Source organism: Myotis brandtii, unplaced genomic scaffold (genome assembly GCF_000412655.1).
Source record: "Myotis brandtii unplaced genomic scaffold, ASM41265v1 scaffold238, whole genome shotgun sequence".
NCBI classification, from domain to species: Eukaryota; Metazoa; Chordata; class Mammalia; order Chiroptera; family Vespertilionidae; genus Myotis; species Myotis brandtii.
This window is the reverse complement of record NW_005358983.1, coordinates 964,721-988,185: the sequence shown is the minus strand read 5'-3', so window position 1 is coordinate 988,185 and position 23,465 is coordinate 964,721. Positions and strand designations below refer to the sequence as shown.

At 39.0% G+C, this 23,465-nt stretch overlaps 1 long non-coding RNA gene across 1 annotated transcript; it reads left to right on the top strand.

Moving 5' to 3' along the window:
* The first annotated feature begins 8,892 nt into the window (after positions 1-8,892).
* LOC102248632 lies at positions 8,893-11,144 on the top strand. Its single transcript, XR_001362222.1, has 3 exons — positions 8,893-9,407; positions 10,030-10,102; positions 10,903-11,144. It is a non-coding gene; the product is annotated as an uncharacterized LOC102248632 (long non-coding RNA).
* The last annotated feature ends 12,321 nt before the right edge of the window (positions 11,145-23,465 follow it).

Below are 23,465 nucleotides of genomic sequence, written 5' to 3'. Positions count from 1 at the left end.
GAGATTGGAGAGGGTGCAGGCTGGGCTGAGGGACACCCTCCTCCCGTGCACGAATTTCGTGCACCGGGCCACTAGTATATACATAAAAGCCTAAGCGACTATTCAACCCGTCACTATGACATGCACTGACCACCAGGGGGAAGACCTCGATGCAAGAGCTGCCCCCTGGTGGTCAGTGAGCTCTCACAGTGGGAGCACTACTCAGCTGACCGATGGGCTCCAGACGCTGGGCTCACAGCTGGCAAACACAGCTGTGGCAGCAAGAGCCTCTCCCACAAATACTCCCCCTGCGTGCCCCTCCCCCATCTGGACCGGGACACCTTCTCAGTCATGGGCATTCCAGTATCGCCCTAGGACAATTGCACAGAGACCACAGCAGAGCGACAGCGAGCCTGCCCAGTGGCGGTGGCAGCAGGTGCAGTGGAGCCGGGATGAGTGGGAGCGGTATGGCTCCCAGCCTGGGTTCAGTCTCTGGTTCCTCCCCGGCCTCCTGCTGCTTCGCACACTACTACATCCCTCAGGGGATGTTGGACTTCCAGTTTCGCCCAATCCCCACAGGCCATGCCAAGGGACCCCATTGGTGAACAAATCCATGCACTGGGCCTCTAGTATATTATGAACAGCTTGTGTAGGACCCTATATGACATACTGGCATACCACTATTTTTTAGTTTTAAATAACCACAATACAAACACAGTTCTGTAAATAGCCTCTTCACAGGTTAGAGAAAACTGGTATGTAAAAGCTAAAGTATTTGTTTTCCCATAGAAGAATATAAAATACTATAGATTATCTAAAGTTTAGAAGATTAACTTTCAGCAGCAACAACGTTGAGCTTTTTTTCTCTCATATATTTCAATGATACTTTAGATTCCTTCTCCTTTCCTACACTGTAAACAAGAAAATAAAGCAGAAAACAAAGCAATAGAATAAAACTTTTGAGGTGTTCTCATGCTGAAAATCAGCTATAGTATCAAATAAGAGGAAGCTATCTTTGAGAATGGATTTCTCTGGCCTTGTGCAGGACTGCATTCAGCAGAAGTCATGTTCAGTCCCTCAGTGAGGAATTCACCGCAAGCACAATTTCTGTATTGGACTTTGCTCTGGAGACATCATTACCATTAGGAACATTTGTCTTTTACCAAAATACAACTTAGTTGGGCAGCTTTTCCTCCATTCCAATAAAACATAAAATGTATCTGAAACAACCGAAGTGAAATCTGTCTAATAACTATAAAGATCAACTTCATTCTATGATATACTCATTCATTTATTCAACTATGCAATACACATTTATCATACTCTCCATTGCAATATATAGTAAAGATGTAAAGGAGAATGGATTATTCTCTATGCTCAAGGAGTTCACAGTTTACTTGAAGGGGGGTGGGTGCAAAAAGAAAAGAAAAATTGATTAAAACATGCTATGGAATATGAAATTCTATCACTTGTTTGAATTTAAAAAGGTCAAATAGAGAATGAATAATCTTGTTGGAATTTTTAAGGATAGTTTTGTAGAGCATTGAATCATTGATGAAATGAATATAATCCATTAGATAATAAAATATATCTGAGCTGTGACCATGTTAATAAATGTATATAAATCTGTTAAATTTTAATTTTTTGATATCTGTATTGTTTGATCTACAAAAAAATACAAAGAAATGGATATTTACCTGTAAAAGAATTTGGACTTAAATTCTTTTAAGTTATTTTCTTAGAATCCATCTAAAATAACAGGTGTTCTTGTTCTGAAGATTTGAATAATTCATAGGATTCCATAGTTCTCTGCTAATTATCACCAAGCAGCGATAAAGAGGGCAGTTGTAATATTTGGTGTTTCAACTCACAGGTAAAAATAAAGGCCAGTAGTCACTACAGAGCTATGTTTTCTTGCACAAAAGTTTTTCTGTTTCTTAAGCTTATCATTTATTCAGGAATCATACTCATGATATATGTTTTCTTGCAAAACAAGTTTTCTGTGTTCTTGAAGATTGTTCTTTACCCAGGAGTCACACTCATTGAAGAAGATCAAGTGCTAGAAGATTCTACCCCAAAAAATGATGAACAAATGCACTTGCAGATACACCCCGAGAGGAATTCTGGATTTAGATCAACTATGTGCAAACAGCTATTATTATTTATCAGCATAAAGATAATACTGTTAGAGAGGAAAGAGATACTCTAGAGAAATATAACATGGAGATAGATTGAATACTAGTGCAGACACCCTAGTATCATAAGCCAAAATTACTTTTATTTCTTTTATTTCCAAGAGAAAATAGATTTCAAGAACCTTCTCTACATTTCTAAACATGTTCATCATTGTTAGCTACCTTAATTGTACTGTAAAAACTAGAGAGTAGTTCACAGTAGTACTCTCATAATTTCAATGATTTTTTAATGTAATCTATTTTGCTTATAACTAAGCTTTGTGAGATCAGGGCTCTGCCTTAACCCATTGATATTTTTGCAGAGACTTATACTGTACTTGCCACAGAATAAATTAATCAAACTACCAGATATACAACCAATCTTCAATTGTGGATTCATTTAAAATAAGCTGGGGAATTTACACCACTTCTTTGAATAATTCTATAGAAATATTCTTTTATATTTTTTTTGTTCATCGATTTTTTTATATGACATAAAAATAGGCAAAGACAGGAGATGGTGAATCAAATAAAGCAAACAAGGAAAGTCTTCCTTAAGTACTTTCATATTTGTAAAAATACTTTTCCTTCTGATTCAAAATGTTCATTCAATTATATGTAATTTCCTGAAGTAACAACATCAAATGCCTATTAATATTAACAGGTTATACTTACTTTTTTTCATTTAAGTTATTCATATATATACAATTGATTTCAGAGAGGAAGGGAAAGGGAGAGAAATATAGAAATATCAGTGATGAGAAAGAATCATTGATAGGCTGCCCCCTGCATGCCCTACACTGAGGATCTAGCCCACAATCCAGGCATGTGCCCTTGACTGGAATCAAACCTGGGACCCTTCAGTCCACAGGCTGATGCTCTATCCACTGAGCCAAACCCACTAGGGCCAATTAAGTTATTCTTATGTATATTTCCTTCTCATCTTTTTCTATACATAAATGTCTCTGACATTTGAATTCATTCATAATTTTTTAGCTGTGAAATACTGGGTTAGATGCTAATTAACCTAGTATTAAAATATTTGCATTTGCCCAGATTAAGTTTTCAAATCTATAAAATAAGGATTACATTATCCATGCCACAGAGGTTTTGTGATGACTTACATAAGACATAAATGAGTAAGAAAGCTTATTGTTCCTATACCCTACCCTTCTTTGCTAAGAATATGAATCATATGTTGAACTATAAGCTACCTATGAGCAGTAATTGTTTTTGCCAAAATGCACTTTTGGGTACATCTTTGGATGCACACTAAGGAATCTAAAATTGAATTACAGTAGTTCCCTCCTTACCTGTCATTCTTCTTTCTGCCTTTTCAGTTACAGAGGTCAACCATAATCTGCAAACAGCAAATAGAAAACTCCAGAAAGAAACAATTCATAGTTTAAATTGCATGCAGTTCTGAGTACCTCACTCCATCTATTTTATCATCTCAGTTCATCACAAGAATAAGGGTGAGTATAGTGTATTAAGCTATATTGAGCCCTGGTCGGTGTTTCTCAGTGGCTAGAGAGCTGGCCAGTGCACAGAAGGGTCATGGGTTCTATTCTCTGTCAAGGGCATGTACCTCGGTTGTAGGTTGATCCTGGCCCAGGTGAGGGAGCATGTGGGAAACAACAAATTGATGTGTCTCTCTCACACTGATGTTTCTTTCTCTCTCTCTCTCTCTTTCCCTCCTTCCAATTCTCCCTAAAATCAGTAGAAAAATATCCTCAGGAGAGGGTTAAATAAAATCACATTGATATAACATTTATTACTGTATATTGTATAATTGTTCTATTTTATTATTTGTTTTTAATCTTACTGTTCCTAATATATAAATTAAACTTTATCATAGGTATGTATGTATAGGAAAAAAACATAGTATATACAGGGTTCAGTACTATCCATGGTTACAAGCATCCACTGAGGGTTTTAGAACGTATGCCCTGTGGATAAGCAGAGACCTCTATAATGTGAGATTGACCATAGACTATCTGGAGGATGTTCAGTAACCACGCTTTGAGAAGTATTATTCTTTGAGTGAAACAAGATTTTCTCCACTACTAAAATTAAATTATTTCTGCTAAAGTCATATAAAAATACTACATACTCATAAATTTCAGATTGCCCTTACTTTAAATAAACATTAGAAAAAAATTATTTCAATTGTAGCAGTATAAAAGTGTCCTAATTCCATACATTAATTCAAATGATCCTCAGGGTACCGAAATTTGGGCGGGGAACATGGGAAGAAAGGTAACGTATTAATATCTGAGTTAGACTGTAGACTGACTACTTAATGGAAATGACTGTAACGCCCAATGTCAGCATTTTTTTGGTTTGGTATAAATGGCACAACTGGATTGAATTATGAAAAGAAAAGCTAACCATTCCTCAGGGAACCTAGATTTGATCTTTATATTTTTCTTATTCAGAGTATCCCAACTTCAAGTGCATGTGCCTTTTCTCTTTGCCTAATAAGGCCTTCCCATATTTTTTCTGCAGTAACTCTTTCAGGACTATTGAATACTCAAAGCAACCTATTACTTTTAGAACCTCCCATTCTCTCACTTTCTCTTTTCCATGTATTTCTCTCAGGAGTGGTCACAGTTGTAAATTTCCTGTGTGAGTATGTGATATTTATGTGTGGTACGTGTGTCTCAGTGTGTTTCACGCATGAGACTATAAGCTTGTGTATGTGATGGGAACATATTTTCATTGATACCATTATATCCCATGATTTGGCACAGCAGTGACATAAAGTAGGACCTCCATTATTATTGAGTTGCATTCCATCTATAAATGAAGGGTACAGAAAAGCACCATCAACGTTACTAATAGTAGTTCTTTTAATTCTATCATTTTTATTTTTATACATATAAATTAAAGTATTGATACTTTAAGAGTGTCTTTCCCCATCCTTACAGATTCCGTTTTTGGTTTGTTTTGACTCTTCACTTCATCTCCTGACCTGAGATACTTCCTCAAAAACAGACCTACATCTTCACTTTCCTAACTATCCCCTGAGCACCTGAACTCGGTCATGCTTTCAAAATCCCTTGGGTCAGGTTTTCTCTGGAATTCCTCATCCATGACCCCTGTTTTCTCAGTCTCATGCCTCTCTAACTGAAGCAACGCTCCCAGTGCCTCCTGGGAATGGTTTTAATACATCATGTTGTGTGTGGTGATCCCCACACAGCCTGACATCTGGTGCAGGCAGGACGTCGCTCCTACTCTGAGACTGTCCTTTGCTGAGCTCAGCTAGTTCCTCTGGAGAGTCACATGCTAGGCCTGGCCTTACTTTTACCACCTTTTCCCCATCAATTCTTTGGGGCCTAATTTCTCTTTCTACCTCCCTTCCCTCTTTATTCACTATGTAAATGGTTGCTTAGCTTCAGTGTTTCAATATTTGGAGTTACTATAATTTATAATTTCATACTTCAAACTTTTAGCCAATTAGTCCTGGCAAATTATTTTATTTTTAAAATGCTTTATAATTGCTTTCTTAGATTAAATTATTGGTTTCTCCTCTTAGCTTTGGTGATTGAGCTCTAAATTCTCTAGTAGGATTAATGAATCCACAACAGTACTGAATGAGGACTTATGCTTAGTTCCACTGACTACATAACTGGATGAAGCAGAGATGCAGAGAAAGGGATTTGGAAAAATAAGCAAGCAAACAAAAAATTCTGCTAAAGTTAAAAGGGCATTGATTTGGCTTATTGGGGATTATAGAAATGCTAAAGAGGAATATGGAGTTAGGAGGAGGAAAGAGAGAAAAGAAAGAGAATCCTTTCAAGAGAAGGGAGAGCTAAATATGGAGGATAATGTAGCCAAGTTGTGTTTCTACTAAAATTGTACTGGATAGATGGGAAGGGAAACAAACCATGAAAATGAAATTTCAAAATTTTGATTTATGCCAAAGCTGTACATTATCAAATGACATATGCCTGAAAGAAGTGGTCCTCTGAATATGGTTGTGAATTTCTTCACTTACTCTGGCCTTCATGTCATTTTAAAATGGTCTATTAGGTGATTTTGATTTTCAACTTGAAGTTGGCACTTTACTCTTCCCTGCTGCAGGTGTTTTGGGTCTCATGAATGATTAATGATAAAATGTGTGCTTCTTGGATGCTAATATTCCCGTTGAGTGTGGTATTCTTCAAGAGAAACCACCTTATTCTAAAAAGACATCCAGAGATGCAAAATATTTTTTTAGGGTTTTTCTGTTAACTAATAAAATGTTATAAAGGGCTCTTTCAATAGTCTCTCGAAATGCATTCATTTATTTTGTTTGAAGAAAGAAGATAATGCTAAGAAGCCATTTAGAAAGCCTTACTTAAGCCTTTTCTAAAGCCCTAGAGACAATTAGGAAGCAAATGCAAAAATTGGAAGGCATAGGAAATGCATCTTTACAACTTCAATACCTAAGTGTTCTGGGAGTTCCTACTATCAAATTATAGAATTCCCAGAAGGTCCAGAAGGATCTGATGTTCCTAATGACCTCTTGAGTACAGCTGAGGATTAAATCTAAATCATATGATTAAGCCTTCCCCAGAAATTATTGATGAGCCAGACTGCAAGCTATGCAATAGGCAACAATTATACTTAGAGACCCATTGTGTTTGCTTCTGATTTTTTATTTGCTTTTTACGTGACTTTCATGAATAGAAGATAGAATTTGATACCACTATAATTAACTATTTATTAATAATAGGAAAAGGATCAAAGGGGGAAGCCAAAGATTATAGGCATGTCAATTTAATTGAATTTAAAAGTCAACAAATACATACTAGTAATGTCTCTTTGTATATAGGATTATGACTGTTGTATATTTATATGTTTAATATTATGATGGGTTGTGGATCGTGTTATCTTTTATCTTCCCCTCTACCTGCTTTTTAAGTTGACTGCTCTTATAGCTTATTTATCCCAGTAGTGTATAAAGAGTAACCAAAGATAATGGCAAAAATAAATGAGAAGGAAAAATATTGGAAAATATTCCAAGATTCTTAAATATCCTATATAATAAATGGCTAATATGCAAATTGACTGAACGGCGGAACTACCTGTCTCTATGATGCGCACTACCACCAGGGGGCAGACGCTTAATACAGGAGCTGCCCCCTGGTGGTCAGTGCACTCCCCCAAAGGGAGCACCACTCAGCCAGAAGCAGGGCTCATGGCTGGTGAGCATAGGGGAGGTGGTGGGACCTCTCCTGCCTCCAAGGCAATCGGACATTGCCTGAGGGCTTCCGGACTGAGGGGACTTCCCCTCCCCTCCAAGTGCATGAATTTAATGCACCAGGCCTCTAGTATAAAAATAATAGATCAGGCATCTAAAAGAAAATGGTTAATCAGTGAAGCATTCATAGAACCATAACAAAAACTTTGATAAACCTATGATGTTTGAGATATCAGGAACTCACTTAAAGTTATATGAGGCCATGCTGAATACTAATTATTTCAGGCACTGCTTGACTTAAATCAAAAATGGACATAAACAGGAATAGTATATCTCATGAATGTTCCTTGGACCTGGTTTCAGTGACTTTTTCAGAAATTTTAGGGGGCAATTACAGATATTGAGAGTTTAGAGCCATGGAAAATCAGAACTAATGAAAAAAGTCATGTATGTGCTTGTAGAAAGATAAACTTTGGTGAGTTTTATGCTAGAGCACTGGTCAATATGGTATGATCCTTGGACCAACAACATGGCCATTATCTGAGAAGTTGTTGAAAATAAAAATTCTTGGATTCACTTAATGCCTCCTGAACTTAATTTTCTTGTGATAAGAATGATAAATCTGTATTTATTACAAAGTCTCTCATATATTTCTTATGTACTCTAAGTTGGAAAAGCTAGAGGAAAGAAAAACATGGGGAAAGCATAAGTAAGGACATTGTGTGTTGTGTTTGCATATGTATACATTTACACACTACCCCATACATAGCAATACGGTGTAAATAATATAGTAATTGGATACTGTCAAAGATAATGACATCTACATTTATCAGACATATGAAATGGAGTCCAACTAGTTGTTCAAGGCCAAATGAGAGGCAACAAGTGTTCATTTGCAATCAAAGAATTGCAACCTGGGGAGCATAGATTCAGGCAGAACCCCAAATAGTGTTCTGATTAAGGGTGAAATGAAGAGGTTTTTATGAGAAATAATTACATGAAAGGAATCCTATCTAATAATAGACAAACATGGTAATTGACCATACTTTCGCTATGCCTCCCATTGGCTAATCAGCATGATATGCAAATTAACCCAACCAAGATGGCGGCCGGCAGCCACACAGCTGAAGAGAGCAGGAGGCTTGCTTGCTCCAGTAATGGAGAAAGCCAAGGCTCCCTGCCTGCCGCGGCCTGGCTCTGAGCTCTGAAAGCAACAAAGTTTCAATTATAGAAGCTAAACAAACCCCAGATACCTGCTTTCAGGCCGTGGCTTACTGATTTAAGAGAGGAAGGGGAGGAGAGAGAGAGAGAGAGAAACATCAATGATGAGAGAGAATCATTCATCAGCCACCTCCCGCACATCCCCCACTGGGGATTGAACCCACAACCTGGGCATGTGCCCTGACTGGGAATCAACCGTGACCTCCTGGATCCTAGGTCCATGCTCAACCACTGAGCTACACCGGCTGGGCTAGCATTTTTTATTTTTAGTGATTTATTTGCTCCTTTTCTTTCCTTTCATTTCTTGTGTTATCCCTTAATATTTATCAGTAATATTTAGACGGTCTTTGAACAGGAGTAATCTCTTACGGGCAGCTTGCTGATTTCCCAAGTGCTCTGTGGGTGAGCCGTTCAGTTGACAAGCTGGGATACACGTGCACACTGTGCACAGACTCCCTGACGGCTGAGGGTGCAGCTCCCGTGGGCTCAGGCTGTTCTGAGGTGGCCGCGTGGTCGGCCTTGTGCCCCCCCAGGCGAGTGACTGGACACGTGAGGCACGAGGGCCCTGTCCCTGCGGCAGCCGCGGCAGGGCTTGCTCTGATGTGTCAGAAGTGGGAGAAGCTCAAGGGGTTGGGATAGTCTTGCTGATCTCAGTTATTCAGCAAATTTCAGTAAATTCCATGCGCCAGGCCCTCTTCCAGATGCTACAGAAATAGCCAATAAAAACCTCTTTTGAAAATTTAATTTTCTTCTTCTCAGCAAATACTACTTGTGACGGAGATAAAGAATCAGAGATTGAAGATGTTGAAACAGACAGTGGTAACTCACCTGAAGATTTGAGGAAGGTAAATTTAGTTACCATAACTTAGTGGGCTATTTGGACCAAAGTATTAAAGTAGCACTTTAAAACATTTTTAAAAATATATATTTTTATTGACTTCAGAGAGGAAGGGAGAGATAGAGATAGAAACATCAGTGATGAGAGAGAATCATTGATTGGCTGCCTCCTGCAAACCCCCTACTGGGGATCGAGCCCACAACCCAGGCACGTGCCCTTGACCGGAATGGAAACCAGGACCCTTCAGTCTGCAGGCCGACGCTCTATCCACTGAGCCAAACCGGTTAGGGCTTTAAAAATAATTTAAGAAATTTTGGCCCTGGCCAGTGTGATTCAGTTGGTTGAGCATCGTCCTATACACCAAAAGGTTGAGGGCTTGGTTCCTGGTCAGGGCACATCCCAGGTTGCTGGTTCAGTTCTCAGTGTGGGTGTGTGCAGTCGGCAACCAATCGATGTTGCCCTCTCATATCCATGTTTCTCTCTTCCTCTCCCTCTCTCTCAAAAAATTTTTTTTTAGTTTTGTTATTACATGATGAAGATTTTTGACCAGTAACCAAGTAATGAGTTGGAAATTTTTTCTAATATTTATTTTTATAATACGTTGTTTTTACTTCTGAATTTTCCTGTAGGAAATAATGATTGGTTTACAATATCAGGCTGAGATCCCCCCGTATCTGGGAGAGTATGAGGATGATGAGAACGGTAAGGAGGCTTTTGATTCTGACAGTATTTGGTCGGCCACGCTACCCCTTCGTGGGCTTATTTCCGTGTCTGATTACAAACCAGTGTTGGGAATACACAGATGGACTTCAACCGGGGACACTGGGCTGGCAGAGGAATACTGCATCGGAACTAGCGAGGGCCTGGGGCGGGGGGCAGCTGCTGGCAAATACTACTTGTGACTTGGGGACCAGGCAGGTTTGGCCACGTGACTGACCTTTCTCCCGGCGAGTTGCTTCGTCCTGTGGAGCTGTTACAGCAGAACCACACAGCACACGCTTCCTGAGCTCTTCCTCCTCCGGGTCAGGTTGCCCCCAAGGAGAGGGAGGCAGGACTGGCCTCCCCGGGCCATCAGCCCTGGCAGTTCTGGCCACCCTCCCCTAACCCGCCTGCGGGGTGCTGGGCAGATGTCCTGGGAGGCAGGCACGCAGGTCGACTTCAGCGCCCCAACCCCCCCCCATCACCACCACATGCCACACTCCGTGGCGCCGTGCTGTGCTCACACTGTCGTCCTTAGATGCACACGTGGAGGTGGCCTCCTCAGCCGGCACGCAGGAGAGAGGGCATGAACCCAACGACTTCCTTTAGCCGCTGGAGCGCTGGCTCTTAGTGAAGTGAACACGGCTTTAAACCCTTGTAACGAAGGCTCAGTGTGGCAGCGAGCCGGCTGCTGGTGGGCCTGTTGTGAGTCGTGTCCCAGGGCAGGTGCGGAGGGAGAGGAAGTCATGTCCCCCGGGCTCGTGTGCTCACTGTTGCCTGGGCTAATGAGGTTCCTTTCTCAGCGTCTGAAGATGGAGACCAGCTCCTTTGGCGTCCCGGTGTGGTGGCGGAGAGCAAAGTGAAGGAGTACCTTGTCGAGGCCGCGTTCAGAACTGGAAATGAGAAAATGGTGGACAGGGTTTCGGCCGGAGCACTCACCAGGGACAATGAGCAGGTGGGCACCTCAGCTTCTGTGGAAGCAGCAGCCAGCATCTTCTCGATTGGCTTCATTTAAGCAAGTATTTCTCACATGTCACCTGGACATCCCTCTCTTTTATTTTTATTTATTTATTTTGGATATCTCTTTTTCTGATAGGTTTTTTAAAAAACTGGGAATATACTGGTTAAAAAAGAAAATCTCTGACCTAGTGATGCTCACTCTGTATTCATTTCTTTTTGGTCTTTTTTCTGTACATAACATGCATATCTTTAGGTGCTATTTTATATTCTTTAATCACTTAATCTTAGTTTTGCTTGCCATTGAGAGTTCTTTAATACCTCATTCCTGAGGACTGTTCCATCCTGTAGCTGTAATATCACTTAGACCAGGGGTCCTCAAACTTTTTAAACAGGGGGCCAGTTCACTGTCCCTCAGACCATTGAGGGCCGGACTGTAGTTTAAAAAACACTATGAACAAATTCCTATGCACACTGCACATATCTTATTTTGAAGTAAAAAAACAAAACGGGAACAAATACAATATTTGTATTTGCATGTGGCCCGCGGGCCGTAGTTTGAGGACCCCTGAATAAGAGGATATAACTGGAAAAAAATTACACAAAGTAGCCTTCTTTATATTGGGAATTTTGAATTGAAACGTAAAATCTGAATCTTCATTTTTCTACAAATAACATTTTCCTAATTTCAAAAGATTCTTTGCAAAAGATTTTTTAAAATTTTAAAAGAGAAAGAAATTATCTTCAATTGAATATAACCATAGTTTGTATACATCTTTTCCAGTCTTATTCTATACATATATTCATGAATTTAAATAAAATAAATTATCTGAATTTAGTATTAACATAAATTTTATTCATGCCATTATATATTTGAAATGATTTTTAATATTCTCTTTTATGGATGAATCAAAATATTGAATTGCCATATTTTTGTTAATATTGATTTTTGGTTTAATGAGAATTATAAGTCAATTATAAAGTTATGAACATTTTTTAAGTAAATCTTGGCTCATGTCTTTGATTATTGCCTTAGGCCAGTGGTCGGCAAACTGCGGCTCTTTGGCCCCTTGAGTGTGGCTCTTCCACAAAATACCACATGCGGGCGCGCACGTACAGTGCGATTGAAACTTCGTGCCCATGCACCAGAAGTCGGTATTTTGTGGAAGAGCCACACTCAAGGGGCAAAAGAGCCACATGTGGCTCGCGAGCCACAGTTTGCCAACCACTGCATTAGGCTAAATGCCTAGCCATAAAACTGATGGTTAATGATATTAAATATAAATATGCTGCAGTACCAATATTAGCCTTAACTTTGGCAATGGCATGATTTAAAAGTAAAAAAAAAAAAAAAATTAGCCAAAAATAAAAAAAGTTAAAAGTGACCTCATTTCAAATTTCATTTACTGCTTCACAGTAGAAAAATTATATGACTTTTTGTTCTTTTTTTTTACTTGTCTGTTACTTATCTTTAACATTTCTGTCATTTTTATGAACACCGAAAAATAAAATTCTGCTTTTAATTTTATTAGTTATTGTCATTACCTAATACAGTTTCAAAAAGAGAAAGCTTTATTTAGCTTTTATAAATATTTTATATCTAAAATAGAACTTCAAATAACACATGACAAGTGTCCTCTACTGTTTCTTGTTAATTTGTCAGAAGCTGGAAAACACGTTAAACCTTCTCTGTTCATGTTGCACTTTATACCTGTTTAAAACTTAAAAGAGTTGTAAGGCCAGGAGCAAAGAAGAAACTCACTTTGCTTGGATTAATTTTGATGAAGGGCATAAAGCCTTCCTATCACTGTTTATTATTGTGTCATAAGAATAGTTTAGCAAAATACTGCCATTTGACCGGCCCCCTTCTTGCCAATGTAGTATGACCTCTTGGTCCAGATTTTAACTCATTCCCTATAAGTTCTATAAGGGTTACATTTTTGGTCTTTGTCTCACTCTACTATGCAAACCAAGTCATGAATTTGTAAGAATAAAGGCTCATAACAGCCATTTTCTTTAACTATTAGTACTTTGGAAGAAAATGTTGTCCGAGCTCCTCTAACGTATTGAATCTCTGTCCACAGATAGGAAACAGACATTTCTATCTCCTTCATGGTATCTTGTAATTCTTAGTTTTTAACATCATGGAAATTTCACCCCATCAATTAATATAATCTTCTAATCAATTATTATTAGTGGCTGCATAATATCCAACAATTTTTATAAGGATAACTTGGGGGCCTATAACTCTAAAATTTACATGTGAAAAATACTTTAATATTTGTTCACACAGCCCCTGAAACATAATTACAAGCATATGTGATTAAAGACTGTTTCAAAGTGCATAATAAAGTATTTGGGAGCCCATGCAATTATTACCCCAGATGCATTTAATAATAATGATCATTCCTAAAAGATTCAATGCAAAATCAGAATAAAGGTACATATAGTAGGATATTTATGTGAAATCTTCTGAATAGGCAAAATATTAAAACCTGACTGAGATAATTTGTGAGTTTTTTCCTTTGTATTTTTTATGTATTTCCCTAACTTTTCATAAAGCACATACAAAACGGCTATGAGGGCATAGGAAAGACAAAGGATTATACTGCAAAGGTCCTGTTTCATTTTTATTTTGCTGAGTCCATTAATGAGTTCGGGCATGACATTGGGGGAATATATAGGAAAAGAAAACATGTTGACAATGTGAGAAAGAATTAGGTTTTACCAAGGTCAGTCTGGAAGGGATGGAGTAAAGGAGGTGGTGGGTAGAAATGGGACTTTGAAAGTAGAAATGGGACTTTGAAGACATCAAAAAGTTAGTCTTTTTCATGCCCCTTTTGTTAGCTTATACATCTTCAGAAAATTTTGTCAACATTCCTGAAATTCTTAGATTAATGATACCATTGGAAGTCAGTGCAGGGGATTGATTTTGAACACCCGGTCCACTTACTGTAAAGCATGTCAACCTTGGAGAAAGAGAAAGGCAGGAGAAAATCAACCTCTTGCTACCTGAAGAAACCTCAGGGATGGGTGGATTTAGAATTGTATAGGCCAGTGGTCGGCAAACCGTGGCTCTCGAGCCACATGCAGCTCTTTGGCCCCTTGAATGTGGCTCTTCCACAAAATACCACGTGCGGGCGCGCATGTACAGTGCGATTGAAACTTCGTGGCCCATACGCAGAAGTCGGTTTTTGGCCTGGGCGAGTCTGTTAAACAAGTATACAAGACGAGTGTGGATGAGAGAGTTGGAAGGGGTCGACCTCAACGAAAGTACCTCAATCAGATTGAGGATGTTTTTAGCAAAGGCCAGCTTAGGAGTACCCTAATTAAGTTAATAACAATGTACCTACCTATATAGTTTAAGTTTAAAAAATTTGGCTCTCAAAAGAAATTTCAATCGTTGTACTGTTGATATTTGGCTCTGTTGACTAATGAGTTTGCCGACCACTGGTATAGGCTTTGGAAGAAACATTCAATAAAGCTTCACCAAAGGACAAAGGGGACACAAATACCTAGGTTGCAAAACAAAATATAAGACATGTCCTCAGGTGAGGATTAAAAAAAGAACAAAGCTGGAAGACTCACTCTACCTAATTTCTAGATTTTCAACAAAGCTGCAATAAACAAAATGATGTAGTACTGACATAAGTGTAAACACATAGGTCAATGGAAGAAAATGGAAGAGTTCAAAAACAGTGCCATAAAGCAAGGGGTGTATGTGTATAATCTTGTTTTTGCTTGTTTGTTTGTTTTTAATCAATGTGTCATAACCATTAATAGGCACAAGATAGTTTTTCAACATATGCTAGATAGATTCATGGAAAATACATTGACCCCTGCCTCAAAACACACACTAAAATGAATTAATTAGCATTATGGGTATAAAGGAAAAATGTAAACCAAAAGTTTCTAAAAGAAATACAGGAAAATATTTTTATTGCCTTGATAAGCTCAAGATTTCTTAAAAATACAAAAAAGCACACATTAATGATATAAAATTATGAATTAGATTTCTTTAATAAAGCACATCTGTTTCTAAAAAAACCCCATTATAAAAAGGAGAGAACTTAATGAGAAAATAATATTCACAAAACACATATTTAACAGAAGATATACATCTAAAATATATAAAGAATTCATAGAAATCAATAATAAAACGATAAAACAAATGACTGTGTCCAGACATAAATGAATTATTCTGTTCTTTGTGATTTCTTGAGGTTAACAAAGAAATTCAATTGATAATTTGCCAAATAGCTATTGGACAACTAGAGAATTTTAATAATAGCTGTAACAATAAGCAAACATACTTAGGACATATTTGACATATAAAATTGCAAGTATATGATTTATTTATATTATTTGATTTAATCTTTATAATAACCATATAGATTCTACACATTTTATAGATGTTGAAATTGAGACAACTCTTAAATATCTTTCTTTATATCTGGTCTGTTTTGTTTGAAAGGATCACCTTTTAAGTGAAGTAAGTTATATTATCTCATCATTTCTAATTATTTAGAGGTTTTTCAGTAAAGAAGAATTTATACTTTTATTCATTAACTTATTCAAAAAATTATATGAGCCCCTGTTCTTTTCCAGACACTAAGCTAGTGAAGGAGGGAGCAAAGATCAATAATAGGTGATTTCTACTTTGTTTTTATTCAGTCTTATTTTCAAAAAGTCATAGTCTATATTTCAAACTCCACCATACATTACCATGAAGTTTCCTTGTTAGTGATACATATGTTGTAATTTGTAAATGACCATACCCTAAATTCACAAAGTGCTCTTGGAGGTTTTTATAAGTACCTGCTTTAAGTGGCAGTTGCTGAGCAGAAATGTTACTTCTATTGAGCTTTGTTGTGCTTAATTAGAAAAGATTGGAGAATGTTCTTTATTCCGTTTTGGCCTCAGGGTGTGATGAGCATGAGCTGACATGACAGATAGATAATGTGAAGGATTTTTCACGTTGTGAGATATTTGCAAAGCTCTGCATGGGGAATCATAATAATAAAAGTAAAACCTCCTGAGCGTATAATTCCCTATATACACCTTCAAAAATTAACTCCAGTGGGTTAATTTTTGATTTGGCAGGCTACTGTGTTGGTCACAGGTTTAGCAGACATTTTTTTTTTGGAAGTAATAAACACTAAGATTTCCCAGAATAAAATAGCAAGTGAGTGAAATAGTCAATGTAACCTTCTAAATTTAATATTTTCTTATGAACCCTGAAGTGAAATTCATGTTACAGTCACATATATATCAAACCTTTAGGCACAAAAATATAAGATGAATATTGTTTAAAATCATAATGAATTTTAACAAAATGAATGAATTATGAATTTAACATAGCTATATAAGCCAAACAACCTCAGGCCTGTGGGAACCACGCCAGGGTCCCTGGATAATCAAGACTAATGGGAGCACAGAGCCTTGTTGTCAATAAGCCGAAATGGCCAAGGCTGCTCAGGGCCTGAGCCTAATTGAGGTGCCCAAGGTCAAGATACCAGGACCGAGTGCAAGGATACACGGTACACTGTGACCTTCTGTAACCCAAATGATTGATGTCACTGTTGGCAACTAGCCTTCTGTCTCTGGAGTATTATACAGGTTACTGCCTGTCTGTTAGAGAAGGCAGCTGGGCAGAGCAGAGGCGATAGGCACAGAGAATGTAGCTCTTATGTGTGGAAGAGAGGCTAGAGAGCTCAGACGGAGCTGAGAGTTGGTTCTGCTACGATGGAAGACCAATTGTTCACAGAGAGCTTAGATATAGCTGCCATGTTAACCATCCAGTGCGCTGGGCAGGGGAGACAGGAGAAGCCACTGAGCCAGAGAGCACAGGTGCCGCTACAATGTAAGGCGGTGAGTCTAGGCAATGTGCGGCTGCTCAGACAATAGCTGTGGGTACAGAGACTGATGCTGCTTTAGGGGAAAGATAAGCATTTACCAGCCAGTGTCCGGCTGCCTGTCTGTATATGAGTCTTTGCTGTGAAGGACTGTCTTGTCTGATGGCTATATGGCCACTGGCTTCAGCAATCAAGACTCATTCTTATACACCCACAACCTCTCATGGCTGCTCCGTCTGCCTCACCACCAAGAATTGACTTGTGTCTCTGACAATGCATAATTCATTACAGGGCCTGAAATAGACTTATTGAAGTTTAAAATAATCCCTTTTAATTATAAATAATTAAATGGATAATGAAAATATTATCGAGCTGCTAATGTGAAACATTAAATACTTGTTAAAGCAAACAAACACAAAAAATGCATTTCTAAAAGTGATAGTATTATGGGAAAAGAACTTTATTCTGGAAAAACTACATATATACATTTTTGTTTTAAAAGATGTTACTCTCATTTTTGGAGTCCATGGTTTTCAATAAAGAACCCAACATTAATGGAATACACACACACACTCATATGTGTGTCTGTGTCATTTCTGTCATTTTTCTATAGCTGATTAACTTCTTTATACTGCTTTGCTATGATGGACCTTTGTGTGTTCTTTCTATTATGCTTATTTTTTGTTGAGAATCTTATATCTAAATTTCTACTCCACATCTGAGAGAATTCCAACCATTATTTATATTCTTTCTCAAATATCCTTCTGGTTTACTCATTGCATGTATGAACATTGAGGCTTTCTTTTTTTACTATTTTTTTTATCTGTGTTCTTCACATTAGACAACTTATATTGGTCTATCTCAACCTCACTTATTTTTATGATTATCTCCATTTAGATATTAAGTTCACTTATTAGATTATTAAACTTCAGATAATATATTTTCTAGTTTTATAAGTACCAATAAATTCAGTTTTTGGCCTTTTCTAATTCATTGCTTTTTGTTTTTAGTTATGCTGTTTAAAGTCCCATAAACTTTCTGGAATTATTTAAGATATTTTTTTCTTTGCTTCACTAATCCTATATAATAAAGAGGCAATATACAAATTGACCCTCATGCCCTAACAAGATGGCTGCCTAGGAGGCGGAGCTTTTGAGGCTAACTGGCATAGAAACCAACCAATCAGAACCAAATCTGGGTGAACTGCGAGGAGCCAATGGCTGTCTAGGAGGCGGAGCTTTTGAGGCTGACTGGCATAGAAACTGACCAATCAGAACCTAATCTGGGTGAACTGCGAAGGTGGAACCTAAGGTGGGGGCTGAGGAGGGGTTTTAAGGGCAACAGCTGTTTGGTGTAAGGTGTAAGAAAGCAGTTCAATTTTTTAATGAGTGGTTTGGCAATATAGGGCATATGGCTGGCTATCAGTCCAGCTAATAGGGATTATGTGTTTTTGTCTGCCAAGAGCATCTCTTCCTACTGAAAAAGGCTTCCCCCCGCCCCATTTAAGCAATCCTATCCTATATAATCTATATATACTAATAAAAGGGTAACATGCTAACTAGACAGGGTTGACCGGCCATCCTCTGGATGTCCGACTTCCTTCAGGACAAAGCCATGGTGGTGGGGGCCAAGGCAGAGGCAGTTAGGGGTGATCAGGCCGGCAGGGGGTTAAGGGCAATCAGACTGGCAGGGGAGGGCAGTTAGGGGCGAGATCAGACTGGTAGGGGAAGGCAGTTGGGGGTCATATCAGGCCTGCAGGGGAGGGCAGTTGAGGGCAAGATCAGGCCAGCAGGGGAGGGCAGTTAGGGGCAACCAGGCTGGCAGGGGAGGGCAGTTAGGGGCAATCAGGCAGGCAGGCAGGCAGAGGTAGTTAGGGGTGATCAGGCAGGCAGGCAAGCGGTTATAAGCCAGCAGTCCCAGATTGCGAGAGGGATCGGGCTTAAACTTGCAGTCGGACATCCCCCAAGGGGTCCCTGATTGGAGAGGGTGCAGGCTGGGCTGAGGGGAATCCCCCCACCCCTGTGCACAAATTTTGTGCACTGGGCCACTAGTAATTATTATAATAGCAACTTGAAAACTCCTGTCTACTTTCAGTATGTTTTACTTGAAGGTTAAACATGGTTGATTTCATTTTAGTTCTTAGTTCTATTTTATTTTAGACATGTCAAGTAATTTTTAAATATATTCTGACCTTTATGGATATTAATCTGTGAATGTTGAGGATCTATTAATATTCTCTGATAAGTGCTATTGTTTTGTATAATTAGGCAATCATCTTTGCTGGGTTTGAGGTGCAAACTCTTGCTCTTAGGTGTCAGCTCCAGCCTTAATTCATAACTTTGTCTATAGTTGAGAATGTTTGATTCAAGTTGTGGTCTAAAGGTCATATTTATAGGTAGACATATCTGGCCCTTTTCATTCTGAGATTTCCTTCACCCACAGATTTATTTTATTTTTGTTTGTTTCTGTGGCAAGAAGAGTGCAGTTTGTATTTTTCCCCTTCACTGAGTATCCTTTGCCTCTGCAAGTGTCATGTCAGTGCACCCAACCCCAGGCTAAAAGCTGGATAATGGGGGAAATTATTCTCGGTAGCCCTTCCTCAACTCCTCCATGTTTATCCCCATTACAGTCTGTGTTCTTTCTTCAATTTATTTGGATAGTTAGAGAGTTATTTCTTGTAGAAAATCACTCTGGTTGGGTCTTCAACTGTTATTACCAGAAGTGAAAAGGAAACTTTGTTAAATATATCTTCAATTGATCTTTGAAAATAGAATTTCTATTAAAAATATATATGCACATGTATTTATATACTAGGAGCCCAGCGCACGATTTCCAATTGTGCGGCGCTGCCCACCCTCGAGTCGCCTAGGGATATTTTCCCATTGATTTTTAGAGAGCATGGAAGAGAGAGGGAAAGACAAAGAGAAACATCAATGTGAGAGGGACACATCGATTGGTTGCCTCCTGCATAAGCCCTAACCTGGGCCCACAGTGTAGCAGCCCCTGCAGCCGCTGCCAATCTGTCTCTGCCTCACTCCCTGGACCCTGCAGCCTGTTGGTCTGGCCCTGTCTCCCTTCCTGGACCCCGCAGCCTGCTGGTCAGGCCATGCCTTGTTCCCCAGACCCTGCAGCCTGCTGGTCAGGCCCTGCCTCACTCCCTGGACCCAGCAGCCTGTTTTCAGGCCCTGCCTCGCTCCCCTAGCCCCGTAGCAGCCGAGGCCACTGCTGGTCCAGCCCTGCCTCCCTCTCCTGCCCTTGAAGCAGCCACGCTGCTGATCAGGCCCTCCCCAAGCGCAGGTGCACAGAGGCCCCTGCCACCCTGCCCCCAACGCTGTGCATGCAACCTCCTGTCCGGTCAACCAGTTACGGCGTCCCAGTTAATTAGCATATTTCTCTATTTTATATAATTTAAAAGGAAAATAGAACAAATATTCAGTTCTACAATCTTCATTTTATTTATTTAAAATATGTTTTATTGATTGCTAGAGAGATAGGAAGGGAGAGGGATAGAGACATCAATGAGAGAGAAATATGGATTGGCTTCCTCCTGCACGCCCTGTAGTGGGGATGGAGCCCACAACCTCGGGCATGTATCCCGACTGGGAATTGAACTGTGATCTGAGGTTCATAGGCTGACGCTTAACCACTGAACCACACTGGTCGGGCTTCATTTTATTTTTTAAAGATTTCAGTTTTTGGTAAAAAAAAAATCTTTTTTCCAATGTTTTCTTGTACCTAATAGCTGAAGTTGTTTTTATGCCCATATTAATTGTCATCAAATTTTGGATCACCTGATGATCTGTTTCTATTTTCTCTTTTTTTTTTCCTCTGGACTTTTGGTTATTTGTCCTTATCTCTAACATTCATGGTGATTGCTCATTAAATGCCAAACAATATGTCAAAAATTACCAGATGATTTGAATGAAGTTATCTTCCTCCATAAAGGCCTGATTTTTCTTCACTCAGGAATTTAGTGTATGGCAGTTTAATTTTATCCAATCAAGGGAAATAGACTGTGTTTTAAGTACGATGTGATTAAACTGGTCTCTACTTTTAATACATGTATAGATCTTTAATGATCTAAACTAGAAATCTGGGGAATTTATTTCTTTTTTAGGGTCAGCCTACTCCAATTTTAATCTCCCTATTACTTGAAACTACTAAAATATATATGGAGCTTTTTAGCCTCTTAGCAGTCTTATTTATTTATTTATTTATTTATTTATTTATTTATTATTTATTTATTTATTTATTTCGGCCTGTTTTTGGTTTATGTGCAGGTTCAAATTGATAAAAGTCTCAAGGAGATATTATACATATGGAATAGTGGACTAATTTATTTTCTGAGGTTCCCTATTCCTCAGGTTAACAGTCCCTCAATTCAAGTCAATTTAGTAGTCTCCATTTCAATTTTTTTTCTCCCTAGTTGCAGGGGATGCAGCTTCAAGTTCTAAGCCTCTGTTTATTTCTCTGTTTCTAGCATTACACATTATCAAATGGCCCGAGGGGAAAGGTGGCAGTAAATGTGAGCTTTATCTTAATATATCACCTTTTTCCAGCATCCTAGTCATTCAGGTCTCTGCTGCTGGATATTCTCCATTGCCTTCCCACACCTGTTTTGTTTGGTTTATTGTTCCATCTTTTAGAGTTATTATTGTTGTGAGACTTAGTCTAAACAAACTCATCTGTCATACCTTGCAGTAAAAATCTCTCAAAGTATTTTAGAATAACATGTTTCATTCTTTGGAATCAGAAAGCCATATATGTGTAAGCCCTTCAAGTTTCAACATTTGCTGTACCTGAGCTTCTTTCATTCATGCTTGCAAACTGCCAATGCGCATCTTCTTGGAACACCCTGTTCTAAAGGGGCAATAGCAGCCGGCATTCATAACAATGCTCTGATTCTTTCTGACCCCCTTTCCCAGAGGCAGCTGCTCTAGAGACAAGTGTTCCCTGTCTTAACAATTACAGGTGGGGCTGTACTGTTTTGGACTGCATGATCTGGATGCCTCACTTTCTAGCCTGATATATTGGCTTCCCTGCCTTCACCATCCCTAGTCCAACTCTAAACCTGTACCATTCATCTATACTTTGGTGACTATCATACTCCATTTTAACAGCAAATATCTTATATTAGTAAATGGATGCTAGCTGACAAACTAAATAGCCTCATGGTCTCAGTGGAAGATTTGTTTCTTGCTATTGTCACATTCTGATATGGATAGGGTAGCTCTCATGGAGAGTTCTCCTTTAAGTGATGACCAGATTTAGAAGTAGGTACATCATTTTATATCATGGTTCATTGAGTGGATATCAGTCAAATAGACCTTCTCACCTGCAATGTTTTTCTACCTACTTAGAAATAAAAAACAAAACTGGGGAACAACTAGTCTCTTTTATATACTTAGAGCATTCTTTCAGAAAGATAGAAAAATGAATATTAGAATATTTAGGAGGCTATATGTATTGGTATAGCAGGGAAGAGATAGAGAAGGAAAGGAAGAGGAAAATTTTAGGTTTTTGGCTTACACCAATCCTATATAATAAAAGATAAACATGCAAATTAACCATCACTCCATAACTCTGCCACTCCACTACACCCTCCAGCCAATCAGAGTGACTATGCAAATTAGCCCAACAAAGATGGTGGTTAATTTGCATACACAGGCGTGGACTGAAGTCTGAAGATGACTGAAGATGGTGGCGGTCATGGAGCTGGAGCGAGCAGGAGGCTTGGGTTGTTCCTGGTGACAGAGGAAGCCAAGCTTCCCGCCGACCCTGGGCTCCGCTCAAGAAAAAGCTGGGGACCTGGGCTCCGCTCAAGGAGTGGCTGGAGGACTAGGTCGTCGGGGGTGACCCAGGCTTCCAGTCAGCCCTGGCCTCCACTTGAGGAGCTGGGGAAAAAAAGGAGGGGCTGGGAGCAGGCAGAGCAGAGAAGCCAAGCCTCGCTGCTGTGGCTGGACCAAAGGCCTGGGTCCAGGGTGCCGAAGGAAAACCAGTGCCGGCAGCCAGGGGAAGGAAGGCCTATTGTGTGAATCTTTGTGCAACGGGCCACTAGTGGGTATATAAAGGTGAACTTTACTAAGATAAGGAATACAGGGATACAAACATATGTAGGGCAAAAGTACAGTTTGGGCATACCTGGGATAGATATGAGTAGAGATGTTTAATAAGCAGCTAAACATATAGAGGCTCAGAGGATAAATGTAACTAGAAGATCCACATTTGAGAGTTATTAAATCATAGCAGGTATTAAATCATCTAGAATTTAGGGAACTGCTAGGAGGAAAATTCTAGATAAAGAGTAAGATAGAATGCTCAGAACTGAAACTCAAGGAGCAACAGTAATCAGAGGTTGGGTGCACGATAAAGAAATGCAAGGCAAAGTGAGAAGTTGTCTGAGAGCAAAGAAACCAAAAGCACAGTCTTGAGAAGCCAAAACAAGATTGTTTTTAGAAAGCAAGACTTTTCATTGTGCAAATAATGCCAATGATTAAAAATGTCTGTGGACTATTGCTCTAAAAATGTTTGAAATGATATGAAAGTAATAATTA